A 22205-nucleotide genomic window follows, 5' to 3' on the forward strand; every position below is an offset into this window, starting at 1 on the left:
TGTGTCTTCACATGGGGAGAGGAGAGAAGGCAGGGATTAGCTCCAGGGAGCTCTCTGGTTTTATAAGGGCACTAATCCAATTGTGGGGGCCCCACCCTCAAGATCTCATCTAGCACAGTCACCTCCTCAAGGTAATACCTCCCAATACCATCACACCATGGGTTAGGGCTTCAGAGGATGGACTTGGGGGGCTATAACGTAAGGCACAGCTGCCTTTCTTGTGCTTGGCTTCTTTCATTCAATATTACATTTATGGGAATTGTCCCCCGTATCCCAGCCCCACCCCTTCCAATATGTCCCGGCATCCCATGGTAGGAAGGTGCCGTGACACATTCAACTATGCTCCTTTTGATGGACTCCCAGATTGTTTCCTATTTTTTGTAATTACAAAAAGCATTGTGATTTTAAAAAATAATTTCCTTGTGGATATGCCTGCAGGTGTGTGCGTGTCTCTCCAGGGTAGATTCAGAAAAACAGGACTGCCATAACTGCCTCATTTTACAGACAGATGCCGGGGCTCAGAGGGAGATGTGAGCACCTCACTGTTTCAGCGCATGACTTGCCCACGTTCACAGAGGCTAACATGAATGAGTTGTCTCTGCAGGTCTCCGACCTTGTCACTCCAAGGTCACACTGAGTGGTCTCTGCAAGTTACAGTGAAGCGTCTGAAGGTCACTGGGTGACCGCTTTATAAGGTCACAGGCACTGAATGGGCTTCCCAAGGTTACATTAAGTGAATGCTCTTCCCAAGGTCACACTGAGTGTCCTCCTCAAGGTCACAGTGAGTGGGGAGCAGAAGCAGCACCACCAACATGCTTTCCTGAGTTGCCCTGCCGGCCCCATGAGTCCGCACTCCCTCTATCTACCTTGAAAATAGTCCCTTGGAATTAGTTACGCACACAAACTCCTTGGAATCCCAAACAAGCCTCAGGCCAGTTTCCTGACTGCCCCCTCACGCTGAGTGTGCAGAGAGACAACAGGGCTGCTGGCCCCTTCTTTGTTGAGAGCAAATCAGGCGGCCTAATAATGCAGCCGCAGCCCCATACAGCGTCTGTCAGAGGTCACACTTGATGGTTTCTGAAGCCCAAAACTTGGATCACTGGCTCATGGTGGGGGCAGCGCAGGCAGACAGACACAGACCAAGATTTTGAAAGCCCTTCTCTGTTCTGTTCCAAGTTCAAGACGCTGGGGAACGTTTCAGATTTTTCCACTTTTCTCCTTCCCCTTGCACAACTGTGGAGCAGGGGAAATCAAATTTCAAAGGAATTTTTTCCTAACTAAATATAAGCTTGTGCTGCTATGAAAGCAAGGTTTTGTTTTTGTTTTTAATAATCCATGTCCCACTTCAACAATGACCAAGGAAATAAGAATTGAAGAGAGAGAAAGACGGGGTTAGTGCAAATCTCAAACAGAGCACACAATTTAAAAGGCTTCATATTTAGGCTCAGAATTGAGAAACCCAAATCTCTTGGCAACACACCCTCCCTCTTTTTTATCTCCTACTAAACAGCTACTTTTCCCACCAGTAAGTCTGCAGGAAAGGGAACAAAAGGTCTGGCACAGGACAGATTGTAGTATTTGTAGTCCCACAACACGTGAGGAATGAGACCTCTTGCAGCGGGGTGTGCAGGCCGGGGGAGGAGGGTCCTTTGGAAAATGGGAAGGTCAGGGATGCAGCCAGGCCCCATGCCATCTTCATCAGGAGAGCCAAAGCAATCAGTTGAACTAAGATTTGGATCCAAACTTGAAACATGACCTGGCTGGCTCTGTTCCCTTTCTCTGGCCTTCAGTTTCTCTGCTCAAGAGACGAGGCTGGGGGCTGGTCGCAGGAAAGGAGACCCTAAGAAACTGCCCCGAGAAGCATATAGAAACTGTATGCCCCCATACAGACCAGAGGTGAGAGAGAAATGGAAAAGGTCAACTGATTGGAAGTTTGATGCAGAGCCCATTTAGGACCAAAGTGGCACAAACCTGATCATTTCAGCTCCCAGGCTCTCCGCTCTCCATGACCAGCCAGAGACACCCAGGGATGCAGAAAGGGTCATTCCAGAGTCATCCGGCCACCGCCGTGTCCCTGCCCGAGTAGGAGAGCTGTGACAGAAAGGGGAAAGTGCCGGGTGCCTGACACACACCATCTCATCTACTGCTCACTACGACCTTGTAGGAGGGATTATGACTGTCTCCGTTTTATAGATTTGGAAGCTGAGGCACACAGGGAGGGAAGTGACTTGACCAAGCTCCCACAGCTGGGAAATGGCAGAGCCATGACTCGAATGTGGGTTTCTTGGCCTCCCCAAACCTTTCTACCTCCTCTTTCCCCGGATTTACCACTCTGTAGGACTATAACTGCTTCCTTCCTAAGCTAAGACACCTCCATATGTGCTGAGTGGGTGGATGGACGGACCCTGGAGCCCGTGTGCAGGGGAGTGATGCAAAGTGATATAAAGAAGCACAAGGCTCCGCCCCTACCCTCAAGCAGCTTCCAACCCAGTTGGGTAGACTTGGCATGGACACTCGAAATGTCTTCTAACACTGAGATGCCACTTCTGCTGAGGGGCCCCATATTTACAGACAGAACGAGGGAGACAGGAGGTCAGACTAGAGGCATCCCACGTGCGTGGCTCTGGGCAGCAAAGGAAGTCATGGAAAGCTGCTTGGAGGAGGAGGGACTGGAGCTGGACACAAGGATGGGGAGAGTTAGATGGATGGAGAGGAGGAGAGAACAAAGGCTGACTCCAAAGACCAGGCTCTTTCTGCTATATCCTACCAAGAGGTGAGTACAGAAGGAAGAGAGGGAGAAAGGAAGGAGAGAGACAGAGATGGACAAAAAGAGAGAGACAGAGGGAGGAGGGTGGGAGAGTGGGAAGGTGGGAACACAAGCTTCCTCTAAGGTGACTTATGGAGGATTCAGCTCTGCACGATCCTGATCCCCAGCCTGCCCCTTGCTCCAGGGAGAACTGGCATGGTGACACACTCAGCCTTGAGTATGCGGGCATTACCGGCTGGCATGAACATGCTGTTGGGGCTCTCCAAATCTCTTTCCATCCTCCCTGATCTCACAGGCCTGCATGGCCAAGGGCACAGGCATGATTTCCCCCGCAGGAACTCCAAGGCTTGAAGGAGCCACAGATTCGCTGTCCAAGTCAGAGGGAAGACCAAGACTCCCTGACTCCTCCCCGTTCTTGTTCCACTGTGCGGACAGGCAAGGGGCGTGGTGAGCGGTGGATCTACTCTGCAACCAGTAAGCTTGAGATCCAAAGCACTTCCCAGCTGGTTAACCCTGAGCAAGTCACTTAACCTCCCTGAGCCTCAGTTTCCACATCTGGAAAATGGGGCCGTTCCTCATGAAGATACGACAAGAGCTGGTGTATGTAAAGAAATCAACACAGTGCTCAATGCCTGATCGAGTCTCAGAAAGCGGAAGTCATTCCTATTAGCCACAGTATTGCTTTCAGTCAGATTATATTAGAGGATAAAACTAAACCCTATTACTTCTCGTCTGACGACTTCAGAAACCCTCTGAGTGAGAATTCTGGTCTCCTACTTCCCAGCTGAGAGAAGAAGGCAGGGGCGGGGCGCTCCAGGACTTTCTGGGACACCTGGCCTGCCTGCCATGGAAGCTGGTCCCCAAGGGGCCCAGCTGTTGGCTTCCCAGTGCCACCTACAGGAGACCGTCCTTTGCCTGCAACTGGCTCCGGCCGCCGCGCCGGGTGGGGCTGTATTCTTGGGCCCCCCAAGGTAAAAATAGTTCTGCTTTGTTAGGCTGGGCGGTGACACACTCCTTGGCCTGGCAGTCTGCCCACTGGAAAGGCAAATGCCAGACTATTTCAGGCTGTACAAACAAGCCCCGCCAGGCCCCAGAGTCAAGCCCCCAGAGACCGATATTAATATTCCACTATCTCGGGCTTTCGGGCCAGAAAAAAGAGAGAAGAAGAAGAAACAAGAAAAAAAGCTCTGTGGCTGCAAGATTCGTCCTTCTGTTACCCACAAACACAGCTGGCAAAACCATCGCAGACAATGCACATGACCCTCAAGGCCAAATTCTCACAAACAAAACAAAACCCAAAAGGCTGCCATAGGAATACTAATTAATAGTAACAATAGTAATAGAGTGTTTACCACCCACAAAGCAGTGTGATAAGCAGGTTGCTTTCATCTGGTCATTCGCAGCAGCCCTAGGAGCTGCCTATTACAAGCCTCATTTTCTAGAAAAAGAAACTGAGGCTCAGAGAGGTGAAGTACCTTGTCCAAGCTCACACAGCTAGCCATCAGGGAGGTCAGGGTTCAATCCCAGGTCTACCTGACTCTGAAATCTATGCTCTTTCTTCCAGAATATCTTCTCCTAATGTGTTACTAAAAAAAAAAAAAAAAAAAAAAAAAAAAAAAACTAAAAAACAAAAAAACAAGCACGACCTTTCATTGGTTTTCCTTGCTTTGTTTTAAGAAACCACACTGGGGCCATTTCAATGGTGTTCCAGGTCCTTCAAGATAAATTATGAACTCCTGAGCATGACCTTCAAATTCAAAGCCTCTTGAAGTCTAGATCTCCCTACCTTATTTTCATCCCCCCACAAAATCCCCAGTTCAAAATCCTAACCCCCAACATGATGGTGTTAGATGATGGGGCCTTTGGGAGGTGATTAGGTCATGGGATTCATGCCTTTATAAGAGACAACACAACTTCCTCTCTCTGCCATATGAGGACACAGGCGGGAGGAAGGCCTCACGAAACACCAGATCTGCCAGTGCCTTGAACTTGGACTTCCCACCTTCCAGAACTGTGAGAAATAAATATTGTTTAAGCCACCCAGTCTATGTTTTTGGTTTAGCAGCCTGAGCAAACTGAGGCACCATTTTTTGGTGCCCAGCTCTACCTTGCCTCTTCCAGGCAGCCTTCCCTGATCTCCCTGTCCAAAGCAGAATGAGCTCCTTCCTGCTGCATATCACACCCACTGTCTTGGGCCCGGGGTACCTCTGCAGAAGTGGCCTTTTGGGATTGGAGATGTCCCCTGTCCATGTTGTATTTTCCCACGTGGGTTAGAAGCTGCTGGAAGGCAGGGTCTCCATCTGTGCTTCTGCCTGTTCTCATCAGTCCCTAGTCCCCAAATCTTCATGGGATCACCTTCATCCCTCTATCCAGGCATCACCCATCCCTATTTTTATCCACTCATCCAATGTTACTGTGTGCAACATAAGAGATACAGAAGTCAGTTAGAGACCCCCAGTCAGAGGGGTGCGACACAGGGAAGGAGACACGTGAAATAAGGCACTCAGTGCTGTGGAAGGGAAGGCTCAGAGGTCCCGGGAGTCTTGCCAGGTAAGGGGACACCTGAGTTGGACCTCAAAGGAAGAACGGAGGCTCAGTGGATACACTCAACCAGTCTCACAGGCTTTAGGCACTCCCTCCACGGGCTGACCTGACATCTCGGCCCCCATCGACCACTGTATCATTTGGGTCCCCAGAGGGAAGGCTGGCTCACTCAAGTCAGGATCTCACACAAGAAGCGTTTCTTTTCATGGGAACAGTTACACAGAAAGGGACCACATGGGTCAGTGTGGTCACCTGGTTAGTGGTATCGGAGCTGTCACCACCCCCTAGGCCTGAGAGGGTGAGGAAGGGAGAGTCCAGAAAAAATCTGGAAGCAGAGACTTGGGTCAAGGCCCGGAAGAGGAAGAGTGACTTTGCTGAACAGTGACAGGCAGCCCAAGGTCACCGTGCAGGCAGGGAGCCAAGAGGAGCTGCCCCTGACCTCACTCTCCTCCCACTCACTGATCTCCTGCTGTACCTCCTGCTGTACCTCCCGCTGGCCAACCCAGCCAGAACAAACAGCAGGGTGGGGAAGGGTTCAGGGGATTCCAGCGGAGCAGACAAAGTGCCCAGCCCAGCCAGCCTGCATCTCTGGCTCCAGCCGTGCATCCCTGGCTCCAGCACACTTGGAATGATTGCTATCCCCGGAACCACCCTTGACCTTCACACCTCTGTGCCTTTGCTCATTCTGTTCCCTCTGCCTGGAACTCCTAGCTCAGCTTCTGACCTCATCAAAATCCAATGCCTCCCTCAAGCCACACTCACAGGCTGTGTCCCAGACAGTGTTTTCCTTATCTACTCAGAAACGGTTTGCCTTTTAGCACCTGCATCATTCTCCCATGTGTCTTTTCCCTCTACCCCTTAAAGGGCAGGGCTTGTGGCTGATTCATTTTTAAAACCCTACATCTTTGCCTCCTCTGCATCATGAACCTGAAATCTTGCAAGAACTGTGAAGGGTACCCTAGCTACAAGTTCATGAGGTAGCCCTCCAGTTTCATGGATGCTGGCAGAAGACACAAGATTCCTGGATCAGAGACAAAGGACTCTGTTACTCACAGGAATAGTGGTAGCCAGACAATCAGCATGTTTGCCCCAGTTCCCAGAACCCCAATTCCCATAGGACTACATAAAGAGAACCAGGTAACCCCTATTCATGCACTGGGTTGCATTACTGGAGAGCAATGCTGAGCTTAGGAAACCCAAATGTTGTATAGTGGGCAGTAAGCTCTTTGTTCTTGAGAAAGACACGATCTCTGCCTCCCAAGGAAGTCCACTGCACCAGCATCCTGGGAAAGACAATCCAGAATAAAGCACAGACAGGGCCTCTGCTGGCAAAGCATGAGGAAACACTGGAGGCCCAAGGAGAATCTCCCCACCGTGGAACCTGGGGGGTGCCCACTGAATGTGACACAAGCATCACTCTGCCCTCCTGCTAACAAACATCAGGGTTGAGTATCCAGTCGGAGGCCTGACCCAGTCCTTCCTGGGGACTCCCTTCCAGTGGGTGCCTGGATTCACAGTCATACTTTGGGTTGGGGGGGGGGTGTTGGGGAGTTGATGGGTAATAAAGAATCTGACTGGTTCCCCCAAATCCAGGGGGCTCTCAGCCATGCATGGGGGGTAGAGACAGAATCAAGCAAAGGCAGTAGACTGTGGAGGACCCAGAGAAGCCTGCCCTGGTCCAATCTTATGTCTTACCAGCTGGCTGCCTACGGCAAGTCATGGAATTCACTTCTGAGCCTCACTTTCCCCATCTTAAAAGGGGCACAGTAACAGTAACTAGCTCATGGGGCAGTTGGGAGAGTGAAATGAATTCATTCATGTGAGCTACTTGGGCTGACACACCGTCAGCACTCTCTTTGTTAGAGAAAAAGAAGGAAGGAAAGAGGAACAGATGTGCAGAAGGGCAAGGCTGAGCGGGTGGGTTGGAATGGTCTGCCCTGCTCCTGAATAGGGAGCAGAACCTTGGCGGTGAAAGGAGACAACATCATTACCCACTGCCCTTCCTATCCCCCCCCCCCCACCCCCCCCCCCCCGGCTCTGACTGCGCACTCAGGCGATGTGATTTCGTACACCATTGACTCTGGTCTCCGGCCGGCCTCTTCATCCACAGATGGGACTTGATGATATCCACATGGCGGAGGGTGGCCCCAGGCTCTGGAGAGAGCTGGTTTGGGACCGATTATTCCCCACTAAAAAATAGATATAAACAAATCATTTTCGAATCTTTCCAAATGCAAAATAAGTACTGGGACAACATTCACGCTGTTATATTAGCAGCTCTCACTTAGAAACTGATTGGCTCCTTTCAGCGGCCATCCCATGGACCAAACCTTGGGAAGATCACAATGGTATTAATGAAGATAGCCACTGAGAGTGCAAGTTAAGTGCCAGGCCCTGAGCCAGGCCTCTGCAAAGATGCTCCTATTTGAAAATGAAACAAGATGGGATCAGGAAGGAGACAAACCATAAGAGACTCTTAATGTCACAAAACAAACTGAGGGTGTCTGGGGGGAGGGGGTACGGAGAGGGTGGTGGGATTATGGACATTGAGGAGGGTATGTGCTATGATGAGTGCTGTGAAGTGTGTAAACCTGGCGATTCACAGACCTGTACCCTTGGGGCTAATAACACATTAAATGTTTATTAAAAAAAAATTTATTATTAAAAAAAAAGATGCTCCTATTTGAAAGTCACCTGAACTCCAGGGACTGCCATTATCATCAGCCCCAATTAACAGATCAGAAGCTAAAGGTCATGGAGCCAAAGGAACTTGCCTCAAGTGTCAAGCTCTGCTGCGAACCCAGACCAGCCGGACCATGAAGCCCAAGCTTCCGCACAGGCACCACACTGCTACAAGGAGCCTTGGAAATCACCTTCCCCCTCACGTTTGGCAGACGGAAGAACGGAGGCCCTCAGAATAGCAATGGCACATGCAGAGTCCTAGAAAGTGCCTTCACTGAGCACTAATTCCAGGTCCAGATCTCTGTACTCCGATCCTTTGTTCTCTGCTAGCATCACCGCGACTTTGTGAGAAACACACACAGAAAAGAACATAAAGTCAAGAGAAAATTAAGAAAATTAAGCAGAGGGTTGCTTGGGAGGCTCAGTGGTTTAAAGCCTCTGCCTTTGGCTCAGGTCATGATCTCAGGGTCCTGGGATCAAGCCCCGTATCGAGCTCTCTGCTCAGCAGGGAGTCTGCTTCGTCCTCTCTCTCAGCCTGCCTCTCTGCCTACTTGTGATCTCTCTCTCTCTGTCAAATAAATAAATAAAAATTTTTAAAAATTAAAAAAAAAAAAAAAGAAAGAAAATTAAGCAGAGAAAATGAAGAAGGTGGTTGTGGAGCGAGAACCATGGCCATGTGGCAGGGAAGGCTACAACTCCAATTCAGCTGAATCCAAGATATTCCTCAGTCAACTAGAGAAGCAACTTCCACGAGGGGGCGCTACAAATTTGTTAACCGGTCACCTAATCCTTGATCCAAAATTCCCCAGGAAGCCCTTACTCTAGGAGGGTTTCCCAGACAGTGGCTCCCATGGGTACCCCTGGGGACGCATGAGGTAATCTATACAAGACACACAGATGAACTTATAGGAAATTTAATAATTGTGTATCTTCTGAGAAAATTTAGCTTTCTTGTAAATGTATTTGGCCAAAAAAGGGGGGGAGGATTTGCTTTCTGAATAAGCTGTCACTATTTTCCTTGGTGGGAAAGTAAGGGACTCTTTAACTTCTAAAATGTAGCTTCTAACAGAAGGAACTGAGGAGTCAGATTATTTCATAAGCTCTTCTGGCCCGTATCAATGCAAAGTTTGTGTTCATCGAGCTGTCCTGTCACAGAGCCCCATGGCTGCTGCTAATCGAGAAAGCATTAATGAGCCTGTTTCTGTAAGGTGAGAGAGATGAAGAGCTCAGGTAGGTGGTTCTGTAGCACCTAGAAAAGGAAACTAGTCAGAGGGGCATAAGGGGTGTTATATTTTCTACGAGTCTCACCTTCCTGACAACTTCAGGTCACCGAAATCTTGTCCGCTGGGAGCAGGCCACCATGTTGCCCAACTACAGGGACCCGATTCCCGTCGTAGTCTTCACGAGCGGTGGCCCTCTTCCCTTGGAGTTGCGTATAGTACAGCCATACTTGGGGTCCCTGAGTGTGAGCATTCATTCATTCAGCAATATTTTCAAGCAATTCCTTTTTTTCAGATCCAATGGTAGGCCCTGCTTTTGAAAAACACAAGCCAAGAGCACTAGTGATGGGGAGACAGTTTTCAATTGAGAAAATGCATCCCATTTTGAGAAACCCAACCTTCCCATTTCACAGATGAGGAAACTGAGAGCTTCAGAAGCTATTTACACACTGATGATGACAAACTAAGAAAATAGCAGAGCTGGGACTAAGGCCCAAGTGTTCTGGCTCCTGGCACAGTCTTCACCATGCTGCCCTCCAAAGGGCAGCATGGTGAAGACCCTCATAATATCTCTGACCTGAGGAAAGGAGCCAAGACCACTGTTCCCATTTCACAGAACAGCAAATTACGGCATCCAGAAGAAAACCTAGACAAGTTGTCAGATGACCACTCATTTGACTTTTTAACATTTCTCAAGAAAGACATATCTTCTGATTCCTGCAAGTCCTCTCTAGATGCCAATCACAAAAACACTGAGCTTGTACTCTCTCTAGCATCTAGCACCTATGACCCCACCCTTACAAGTGCCTTCCTTAGGAGCAGCCCTCACACATGGTCCCTGCCTCTACAGCCACCCCACTCCCCACCACTCACCCACGGATATTCTGATTCACATCCAACTGAGGGCTGAAGGGGTGGGGGCGGTGTTTTAAGTCAATGCTCTGGAACATTTCTTGTCAAAAAGGGAAGAAGCTGGCTGCAATGTCTTCAGCTTGGGTGTGTTTCAGTTGCCACAACAGAAAGGGGGGGGGGGGGATGAGTAAGAAAGAAAAATAAATCATAAAGGAAAAGCCACTGAAAGAGAGGGAAGAGGAAGAGAAGAAATGGGGAGAAGGAAAAGGAAGAGAAGGGAGGATCGAGGGCGGAGCAGGGAGGAAGAGGAGGCAGGGAGAATGGGTTGCTAATAAGGACCACACTCATCTACTTAGTTCCCCACCCGAGGGATCCAGAAGAGCCAACGAGGACAGTGTTTGTTGGTAACGTCTGTTGAGACAGGAGGGTTTTCACTCTGCAGTCTCTTACCCTCCATGTTTGGGACTGAAACCAAACTCTAATGGAACTTCCACAACATCCCTTAACTGGGGAAAAGGGGATTCTGATTCAGAGACAAATCTTAGCTAAAAGAAAAGAAAATCTTATGATCCAAGGATACCAGAGAGGGGCAAGACCACAGAGATGCCTACAAGAGCTCTCACAACCTTCAGTGCTCATCTTCAAGCCATTAACCAAAACGAAACAAACCAAAAACACCAGCTTCCTCTAATGTCACCTGGAATATATAAACAGATTATACATCAGCAAAAACAAAGCAAGACGATGGCCTTGTAGATGAAAATAATTTGGTTTCCCCCCTGCAAGGGAAATTGAATCTTCATTTTATTCACATGGTATCAATCCACTTGCCTACCCCAGTTTTTCCCTCTTGGGTCAAGAATGGCATCAAAACAAATCCAAGATCACTTGCAACATCAAGGCTGTCTTTTTTTATTTTTTTAATGAAAATGGAAAATAATTTACCAAAAATGCTTACTTGCTTTTAGTAAATGAGAGAGATAATTTGTTCCCACAAATCTTTAAAGTCCATTTGATGTAACTGATGGACTTGGCCACGAGGTCAAGCTTGACTTCCAAAAACACCTTTGGAGATCTGGCAAAGACTGAGCACTAGGGAGGAAAGTTTCAAGTGTGCTTTTTAGCCACAATATCAGAAAAAAAAAATTGTGTATATCCTGAGTTTACCAGCAAACACATTAGATGCAATATTGTTTTTCTTCCAAAGCAAGAATATCACCTCAAACACTAAATAACAATTCAAACACTGAAAAAGGAAATTTTAACACCAATATAATGTATCTATAGATAAATTTTGGCTCTATCTTTTTTAAGGGATGGGGAGGGGCAGAGGGAGAGGGACAGAGAGTATCTTTTTTTTCCCCCCCTAGGCAAAGAACTTTATTAACCTGTTTCAAACTTTATTCCCAGGTTTCTTGAACTTAATTAGCTGCAAAGAATGAATTGTGTATAAGCAAAAACTGAAAAGAGCTGCAGTGTCCAAAGGGCTTGGGCTTAAAAATATTAGAGATCTAGATTTTATTAGATCCATGAACAAAATTTTAAAAAGCAATAATAATATAGATTAGCAGCTCCCAGTAACTTCTTCAAGTTTTATCTTCTTCAGAAGTTGACTCAATTCAGTTTGCTTCATTCTTGGAAGCTTCATCAAAATTCTCCACAAGACCTAGAACTTCATCATCCTCCTCCTCCTCCTCTCTGGTAGCAAGTGGTGCTTTTCCATACGCAGATTGTGTGGGCAGAGCTTCAACCAGTCTTCTTCAACTAGTCAGACTGTCTGCACCAAGTTGGTTTAAGATACTGGGTAGCATTTCGGTCAGCTGCTTTGTCTCAGCATGGCCTGTAATGGTGAAAGTGTTTGCTGCCAGCAATGCCTGAACTTCAGGGTTGTTGAAGTAGATCACTGTTCCTTGGTTTGTGAACATATTCACTTCTTCAAAACCAGAGATCCTGTTTACACCTGACTTCTTTAAGGAGAACTGAAGTGTTTTATCATCTGCTGTAGCAGTTCTGTGAACCACCTTCATCTTCAGGCAAGCAGCTCCTTTCCCACCTGTGCTTGCAGTTTAGCGAATTTCTCCTGGTTCGTGATAGTTTCTTTCATCTTGTTGGGGAGGAAAAGGGACCGTGTGGGGGACTAGGCTTGACGTTCAGGGGGTCTCGGGTGGACCAGCTGAGATTAGGTGCAAGATGGCAGCTCAGACAGAGAGAATCTTTTCTTTAAAAAAAAAAAAAAGATTTTATATATTTATTCGGCAGACAAAGATCACAAGCAGACAGAGAGAGAGGAAGGGAAGCAGGCTCCCCGCTGAGCAGAAAGCCAGACAGGGCCGGATCCCAGGACTCTGAGATCATGACCCGAGCCAAAGGCAGAGGCTTTAATCCACTGAGCCACCCAGGTGCCCTGGAAAGAGAGAATCTTAAGCGGGCTCCACTCCAACACAGAGCCAGATGCAGGGCTCAATCTCAGGACCCTTGAGATCATGACCTGAGTGGAATTCAAGAGTTAAACACTTAAGAAACTGAATCACCAAGGTGCTCCTTGGCTTATAATTTCTTGACATACAAAATACTGACAAATGAGGTAGGTGCTTATTTCTTTGAGTTGCATGATCAATGTAGTCAACGCTTCAAATGTCTCTGCCAAGTATGCCAGGCATCTTAGGTCAGGGTCCCAAGAAGACCCTAGGAGAGGACGTGTGTTCAAGGGAGTTATTAAGGAGAAACTTGTAATGCAATGAGGCAAGCAGGACAGGCAAAGGGGCCTTTCAAGCAGTTTCCAACCATGGCCTTGTCTTCTGGGGACCTCTGAAGAATGAATCACACACCAAAATTGCCCCCCACACCAACACAAGGGAGAAAGACTTTTATACCCAGCCCTATAGTCACTGGCTACAACCACCCAAGTGCTACAAACTCCCAGAGATACCCACGCTCTCTGCTCCTGTGGGCAGAAGGCCACAATGACCCAAGGGTGGTCTTGGAAGAAAGGAACAGATACAAAGAACAAAGAAGCCGTGGCATGAGTGTTTCAAACCCAGAACAGATACCCAAGCGCTCCAGGAGGCACTGAGAGTGTCTGCTATAACCAAAGTATGTGGAAAGTTAACATTTTTGAAACTGAAAAGGGTTTTCTCCAGGTATTCCAAAAACACAGCAACTGAGCCCTTCATTGATCCTGGCCACGTTAATTTCCCTACAAAGCTCAATATTCTAGGATCGGCTCTCAAATCTTCACACAAAAAAGAGAAATGACCTGATGCTTTAACATACTATTTTCCACAACTTGGCTATCCTGATATCTAGACCGAGTTGCCCTCACAGAATTGTCCAATCCAATGCTTGGCAGTGATAAGATATCCTTGAAATGTTTATCTTCTCTTGGATTTTCACCCCAAATGCTGATCCTAAACCAGGCATTGCTGAAATATCATCAGTAGGCACCCAATATATTTTTTTCCTAAGTAAGCTCATTAGCTCGAAGAATTTTGACAATGCTTCAAAGACATCATCAGCCTAAAAGTGTCCTTTTCTGGGCTCTTCAACGCAGCATGGGTAAAGAAATAATGAACACAGTTTTCCTTTACTGATGAGGAATTAACCTTGAAATTGATTTTCCCAGCTCAGTCATCTTTTTGGCCTTTGACTATAAGAATCAGACAAAAAATACCCTGCAATTTATTTGTAATTTTCTAAGTGAAGTTTTGGCAACACTCAGAACTCTTCAACATGAAATTCCTCTCATTTCTTTGTGATTTTTTTTTTTTAAATCCTCTTTCAGATGTTTATAACCTAGATAGATTCCTGGTTTTCTAATCTAGGATCATCTAGCCTCATATGCCAAAGAGAATGTCACCTTATGATCCAAAAGGAAGAAAAACTCCACCATCTGTTAAAGGTCTGTCTGTGTAACTCCAGGAGAGTCAAGCTGCCTCATGGCTAGTCTTTGCATCCTCTCCCATTCGAATAAATATCAGTTCAAGAGAAGAAAAAGCAGGGAAAATCAACATTAATTATTTGTACTTCCTTGTACTGTTTAAATGTCAAAAGGACACAAGTGCCACCCTGAAAGAGCTCCCACTAGCCAAAGCTGGGACAATTTGGGCAATAAAATCAGTAGCTGTAATATTTTACTACAACTCCCCAAAATAAAGAAATTAAATTAAGTGAACATGAATTAACTATTTAAAGAAATATCCATAAGCCCATACTGATTTTTTTTAAAGATTAAGTACATAAATAGGGTGACGTGAGAACCTTTCCCTACAGGAGAATTCCTAGCAAACAGAAAAAGAAGGAGGGGAAAGAGAACACCATCATCCAAGCCCTTGGATGATGATAACTGCTGTCAGATCCACCAGGGAATACTCAGATTCATGGGTGATAGTATTCAAGGAGAAACCAGAGATTAGATAACTTCAAAGAATCCCCTCTCCCAAATATTTATTAATGGCAAAAGGGGAACTGACAGCTTTCTGGTGGAAAAAGCCAGCAGACTGACATGACGAAGGTTAACATCAGCAGTAAGAGACTCAGTCCGCAGAATTGTGAGAAAACATCATACAAAACCAAGTTAGGGGAAATTCTACAAAATACCTGACCAGTACTCTTCAAAACCATCAAGGTCATAAAAGACAAGTAAGACTGGGAAACTGTCCCACACTGGACAAGACAGAGGAGACAGGATGGCTGAATGTAATGTGGGGCCCTGGAACCAATAAGGACATTAGTGGGGAAATCCAAATAAAGTCTGAGTCTGGAGTCTACTTAATCGTCTTGTGCCAGTATCCATTCTTATTTAGGAAGAAATGCACCATGTTAACATTATGGGAAGCTGAGTGAAGGGTATCCAGGAATTCTCCTTGCAACTCTCTTGTAAGTCTACAATTATTAGAGAAAAAAAAAGTTTAAGTAGTATGTGTTGTAACAAGCCGAAGAGAAAAGGAGATAAAAAGAAAAACTTTAAGGGCTCCTGGATGGCTTTGTCAGTTAAGTGTCTGACTTTTGGTCTCGGCTCAGGTCATGATCTCAGGGTCATGAGATCGAGCCCTGCTTCAGGCTCCACGCTCAGCACAGAAGATGTTTAAGGTTCTCTCTCTCCTTCCCTCTGTCCCTCCCCTCCACCTCTTCCTCACTCGGGGGCTCTCCTTCTCCCTCTGAAAGAAAGAAAGAAAGAAAAACAGACAGACAGACTTCCCCCTCCCCTCCCTTTCCATCTCACTCCTTGAACTGACCAGTTTAGTGTTAACTTTATGGCTCTTTTTGCTCAAAAAAATGCATATGAAAAATATAAAATATATGTATTGAGGTTTTCCCTTTGTTTTTTTATACAACTGCTTTTTGAAAATGGGTTGTTGTGAGGAGCAAGGTAAATATTTACTGATTTAACCTTTACAGAAATCTCTTTAAAAGGCTCCAAAAGGACACTCTGTTGTAGGATGTCCAACAAAACATATGGGGATGCTTCTTCACCCCTGATTTATTTCTGGGGCTCTCCCTGCCTAAAAACCTTTCCCCTGTCTTTCCACTGTATTCCAGTCTCTAAATCAACTCACTTTTTTCCCTCCCATGTGGCTACTTTCCTCCCTTTCCAATGGAAACCAATTCAACCTTGCTGGCTCCTGCTAATGCCCCAGTCCATTTGGTAGCCTGAGCTCCATCGCCAGAGCCCAAAGCGAGTAACAGGGGATCCTTCGAGACGGCGGGGAAGAAGCAGATCTATCAGTATCCTTGTTCCTGACACACTATATCTGGCTCAATGGTTTTTCAAGCCGAGAGGGCTATATGGTGGCATTACTCAGTGTTTTTAGACATAACCCATCCCGAAGAAATTTTATCCAATTCTTTGCAATGAACATGCATCCATACTTCAGAAGAGCCATAGGCATTTAGAGGAAAGGGCTGTCTGCAGCCATAGTCAGCAAGCAGCACCCCAAGAAAAGAGGGGAGGGACCTAACAATGAGAAGAACTGGTTGCATTTTGAGGGTGACAAATGGTGTTAGTGATGATCCGTAGGGGGCAGAGGAGTCCCAGGAGCTCAGCTATCCTTAGGACCAGTTCTTGTTTGTCTCCTTACACAAGGACAGTGGCAGCCTGTGATTCCATCTCACCTTTCGATAGAGCTTAAGGGCAGATCTGTGTGCCCTTACCCTGACTTCTTCTGGACAAGGGTAGAGCATATTCTAACTTAGTGTATGATGTCATCCAAATAATTGTTTTTGCTACTTTATTGTGGCAAATAGACAAAATCTACATTCGTCTGGCACCAGTCGGTTACTGACACTTCTCGGTCTTCCCACTTAGTTGCTGTGTGATGCAGAGAAAATTACCTCCACTCTCTGAGCCTAGCTTCCTCCTGTGTAAAAGGTAATAATATTACCCATCTTACATGGTTCTTGTGAGGGTTACAGAGCTAATATATATGAAGTGCCTACAGCAGACCTTTACATTTTAAAATCCTCTCTCTTAAAAAATGAATTACACAAACCATTTGTTGACAAATAGAGATACAGACATAGACATCGATACATTTGGTTATCTGACCAGATCATTTATATGGGAGTGCTAACCTGCCCAATTATGCTAGAAAAACAAGTAGAAACCACATGTGTTAAAAGAAGAACCTCTCAAAGTTTCTCAGGGGCCAAGCAGTGGCTGCAGAAAGCAGCAGGTGGGACTAGATTGTTCTCAGGGTTCACCTGGAGCAATTTTCCAAAGCAGCATATGGGCTGGATTTTACTTCCCATTTGCAAACCATCTCAGGAGAATGAGCTTCCTCTCCTTAAGAAACCAAGAAAGGAAAAAATTACCTATTTCGAATAGTAAAAAGGGGGAAATTAGATATTTTGATTAAGTAATTTATTCTGTTCATGCCATCCATTCAGTCTCCTTGAATTACTGGGAACAGGTTCAAATTAAACCTGAAACTCACCCCAGAACTGAATGCGAAGTGCTGTTTATCTGATTCTGTTCTCCAGGTTACTTAGATTATCTGAATTAATCCTCACAAGGACATTTTGAGAAAAGGAATATCATTCTCCCCTTTGTGAATGAGGAATTCGGCTCAAGAAGGTATAATGCCTACGAAGTGCTTCACAGAGCATTAGTGCACGGCAAGCGTGCCCTGTGTCACAGTTAGAGATAAGATCACAGGTATTTACCAGGCTGTCACCGCTAGTTCATGGCCGGGCCAGGCCATTTTAAATACATTTGACTCCTAGAGCCGTGTGCTTCCCATACTTTGCAGAGACTTCCCACCTCTTCTCCTTCCTCTTTGCCTACATTGATATGAGCACCTACTTCATCTTATCCCCAGCAGCATCTAACTAGCCTCAAGCTTGGGAAGGTTCTGGGAGTTGCCCAGAATTCTTAGACACCTTTCCCTCAACACTCACCTGCTTGCACGCACATGCACACATGGTTAGGTTCAGCACTTTTTGTCTTGAATTATTGAAATACCATGTGCTGATTTATAAAACTGGAAAACTACTAAAGCTGTGACAAAGAAAAATGAAAATGTCCAGGAAGCATCCTCCTCAGAGACAGTTCGAGTCAACATCTTGGCATACTTTGAAGGTGATGGATGGTTGGACCAAAGCCAAGGCCAAATCACCAAAATTTGTATTTGGCCCAGACAGTGTTTTATTTATTATTTTTGAATATTTATCTATTTATTTTAGAGAGGAGGGGGGAGGAGGAGAGGGAGAGAGAGAATCTGGAGCAGACCCCCACCATGCCACTGAGCATGGAGTCAACATGGGGCTCCAATCCGAGACCCCAAGATCGTGACCTGAGTTAAAACCAAGAGTCAGACACTTTACTGAATCACCCAGATGCCCCTAAAACAGTGTTTTTAAAGTATAAGTTAGTTGTTAACATTTAAAATTTGGGGGATCGCATATAAATACCATGATTTCCAGCTTCCCTTTCAAAATTTAAGGCACTAGGGGCACCTTTGCTACTTTATTGTGGCAAATTCACAAGGTTAGGTGGCTCAGTGGGTTGAGCCTCTGCCTTCAGCTCAGGTTATGATCTGAAGGTCCTGGGATCAAGCTCCACATGAGGCTCCTTGCTCAGCACGAAGCCTGCTTCCCCCTCCTCCTCTGCCTGCCTCTCTGCCTACTTGTGTTCTCTGTCTGTTAAATAAATAAATAAAATATATATTTTTTAAATTTAAAGTGCTAGCAATACATAGCAAAAGTTAGCCAAAAGTCCCTTTTTCCTCAAAGGCATGCTCTCTCCAATTTGCCTCAGGCTTCACCACTCCCTACTGTCTTACACCTGGTCTGAACCACTAGTTTCTGTCAACCACAGGTTCCAGCAGTCACCAGATTTACAATCAGGGAGCATATGTTTCCTGTCCTTTGCACAAATAATTTTTTACTTTGAGAGTATCTTATACTAACAATTTATTCATGGGTTTTTCAGTTGCCTCTGTATCACTGGCAGTTTCCCATATTATTAGAAATTCTTTAAATATTAACACTGTTGTATGGCATTCTATTGCAAATATTTGTGTAATTTCATTTATTTCTGACTTTTGTCATTACAAATCATTGTGACAATCTTTTAAAAAATATTGAAGTGTAGATTAAAAAATGTGTGTGAACCCTGGGTGATTGGAATACTCCCTTTTAGAGTTTCTAGTTGGATTAATCCTGTTAATCCTTCACTGCTGTCCATGACCAATGACCTTGGCTACAACGGCTACTGCTTCTCAGTAGCTCACCACCAAGTGTCAGGACTCTGAGTTCGGGGCCTGAAGCAGTTGTCCACAGAGATAAGGGAAATACTCTTCTGTGGATGGGAAAGGAAGAATTACCTGGGCCTGGAGCTGAACGCAGGGGCCCACCATTGGCCTCCAGCTTCCACCCGCCATGTGTACTCTGAACACAGGGCAACCCCACAGACCCTTCTCTTCTGCGCTGGGAGCCACACTTTCACACTTACCCACTGCAGTGAAATGTCACTTAATCTGCAAATTACACCTTTCAGAACATGACTCAGACTATAGAAAAAAGCCAAAAGGACCTTAGCAAAGTCGAAGCTTTCTAATCATCAAGTGCACACACCAAAGCCCTCGCCTGTAGCCAGGATTCATATTAGAGACATAATTTTGACCGCGTTGTCTATGTCATATTCCAGATCACGGAGGATTAGAAATAATGAATTAAGAGGGGACAGAAATGGAAGAGGTAGCTGACAGTAACAAGAATTGGCAGTTGGTTATGCTAAGCAAATAAGTCAAGAGAAAGACAGTTATCATATGATCTCTCTGATATGAGGAATTTGAGAGGTAGGGCAGGAGGTTCATGGGGGGTGGGGGAGGGAAAAAATGAAACAAGATGAAACCAAAGAGGGAGACAAACCGTAGGAGACTCTTAATCCCAGGAAACAAACTGAGGGTTGCTGGGGGGTTTGGGGGTTAGTGATAGGGTGGCTGGGTTATGGACACTGGGGAAGGTATATGCTATGATGAGTGCTGTGAAGTGTGTAAGCCAGATGATTCACAGACCCCTGGAGCAAATAATACATTATATGTTAATTTTAAAAAGTAGAAGTGGCAGTTGGCAGTGAGAAAAGAAAGGGAATAGCAAAAGACTCATAAAACAAGGCAATCTGGGGTCCAAGATAATAGAGGCATCATTCAATGCCTCGAGGAGAGGGGGCAGGGCAGAAAGCAATGCCAAAGTGGGTGAAGGACGGGAATGATCCAGAGCACAATTTCATGTAGCACAAGACTGAGCCAGCTCTCCATTGCCCAAGGTGATGAGGAGCAAAATGACCTGTCTGCAGATACGCAGCAGGTAACACTGAGCTGGGGCTATGGATGGATTCATAAGTCTCCCTCTGATCCTTCCTCAATACTCAGGGTGATGTTTAGAGGTGCAAATGGGCTGGGGCAGCCCCATAGAGAGGAGCATGGGGGAGCAGGAGCTGACATTCCAACCAGAGAACCCTGGGACCTAGGGGTCAGGGAACTTAGGCAGAGGCAGAATGTGACCCAGCCAGGATCCACAGCTCTCCATCCAGTCTCGGTGTGACTGGGGTGGGGGTGGAATTTCTTAACCCTTTAAACCTACCACTCAGCTGTTAGGTAAAGATTTTAGTCCCTGTCTTCTTACCTGCCTCGTGGGCGATCTCAATGATTAAGTTTGTTAACACACAGGAGAGCTTTAGAAACTTGCTGCTGTGTGGCAAGACAGCCCAACAGCAGGAAGGGCTGGACCGGCAGGCTAACATAAGCAAGATAATGTTCCACACTGCACTTAGCCCCCCAGCCATCCTGCGGGATTATGCACAGAGTTTACTTGGTGACAAATGCATGTTACAGAAATTTCATTCTACAACAGCAAAAAGAAAACCACAAAAATGATACTAGCTGGTTACTCTATCAAATAGGAAACCTAGAGTTATAATTCGGGGGCAAGGGATGGTAGAGATGAGCTCCAACTTAATATTATCTCCATGACAAGGGACAGGGGACCCCACCTGAAATCTGGGCACAAGGCATTCTGCAAAGGATCACCAACTCTTGGATGATTTCGATGTGGAGTGGAGAAATCAAACACATAAACCATCACATCAGATCCCGAAGCATCCTTAACCTTCACCAGCCTCCCCGCTCAATGTAATGTCTATTCAGTTCAGCACATTGTCCTCGGAAGGAGTCCCCCACCCTTGATTCCAGCACAGCCCTTGGGACAGGATGGTTAGACACGTATATCAGGAACCTCTTTCAAGGCTAATTTGCATAAACATTACATCTGCGGGAGGAACGGGAATTTAAGAGCAGTACCTCTGAAAATCGAGCATTATCTGCCGGGTGCTTTGCTGAGCAATGGGATGGTGTCTTTGAAGAAGAGACATGGAAGCAGGACTTCAGAAATCAGAGAGTGATTTAGGTGAAATCAGCATGTGCCAGGGAAAGCACAAGGCCCAGCATCAGCAGCCTGTTCTCTCGCTCCTCCTCTGCCTCACCCTTGCTGAGTGACCTTGGGAAAGTCACTTTCAGCCTCAGTTTCCTCTTCCGTAAAACAGATATGATGACATACACTCCCCTTCTTTCAAAGCAAATTCAAAAGTGAAAGTCAAGGTGTGGTGTGGTAGTGTTTTGTTTTGTTTTGTTTAACAGATTTTATTTATTTATTTGAGAGAGAGAACAAGCAGAGGGCAGTGCAAGAAGGAGAAGCAGGCTCCCCACTAAGCAGGGAGCCCCATGGGGGGCTCAAGCCCAGGACCTGAACCGAAGGCAGATTTAACTTACTGAGCCACCCAGGCACTCCGAGAATGATGATATTTGAAGTAGTAACAAGCAGGCCTTCCTACTCACCTCCAACTCAGCAGCTAGAATGGAGGAAAGAGTTGGGGAACCTCTGGGCCTTTGTTGTAAATGTCCCCCATGTGCCAAAGACAGACAGAAAGCATGAAGCAGAATGGCCATACTCAAGGCTGAGTGTGGAACCTTTCAAAAATGACAGCCGGGGTGATGGCACTAGTGAGAACAGCAGGTGACACGCTCGGGCACCACTCACTGTTGGAGCCCGTTGCACAAACTGTCTCATTTAAGCCTCTGGAGGATCATAAGAGGTTGGTACTGTGATTACTAGTCCCATTTTCCAGTTGAGGAAACTGAGGAACTTGCTCAAAGTCATGAAGCTAGTGTCAGAGTCAAGATCAGAGTCCAGAAGTTTGCCTCCAGAACGCACGTTATAAGTGATAATATCACTATCATAGCTATTGATATGATTATACTATCTTAATAAAACTACAATAATTATTATGATCATCTGTTGCATTTGGTTCCCCTCAGCCCAATGAGGAAGGCATTTCACCTCCATTTTATCAATGGGGAAACTCAAGCTCAGGGAATCCCTCAGAGTCCAAGGGGCAAAGACAAGATGTGACCTGAATGGACACACTTCGGGTGGTGTGATCAGGAGACACAAGCTCACAGAAGATTTTAAAATAATAACGGAAATTCCCAGCCTTAAGATGCCACTTGGCTCACAGGGACGCACCCTCAGCTTGGATGTGTCTTACAGACTTGAAATCCAAATGCTGGAAGTCAGGTTACTTCAGCTCTCGTGGCGGATTTCTCGGTGACGGGAGGCACGAAGTAAGATTCTCTGACCCCCTG

General features: G+C 46.1%; 1 pseudogene; it reads right to left on the reverse strand.

Moving 5' to 3' along the window:
* Nucleotides 1-11637: 11637 nt before the first annotated feature.
* LOC132009875 (transcription factor BTF3-like) lies at nt 11638-21982 on the reverse strand (annotated as a pseudogene).
* Between the last annotated feature and the right edge of the window lie 223 nt (nt 21983-22205).

This window comes from Mustela nigripes, chromosome 2 (assembly GCF_022355385.1).
Source record: "Mustela nigripes isolate SB6536 chromosome 2, MUSNIG.SB6536, whole genome shotgun sequence".
NCBI lineage: Eukaryota > Metazoa > Chordata > Mammalia > Carnivora > Mustelidae > Mustela > Mustela nigripes.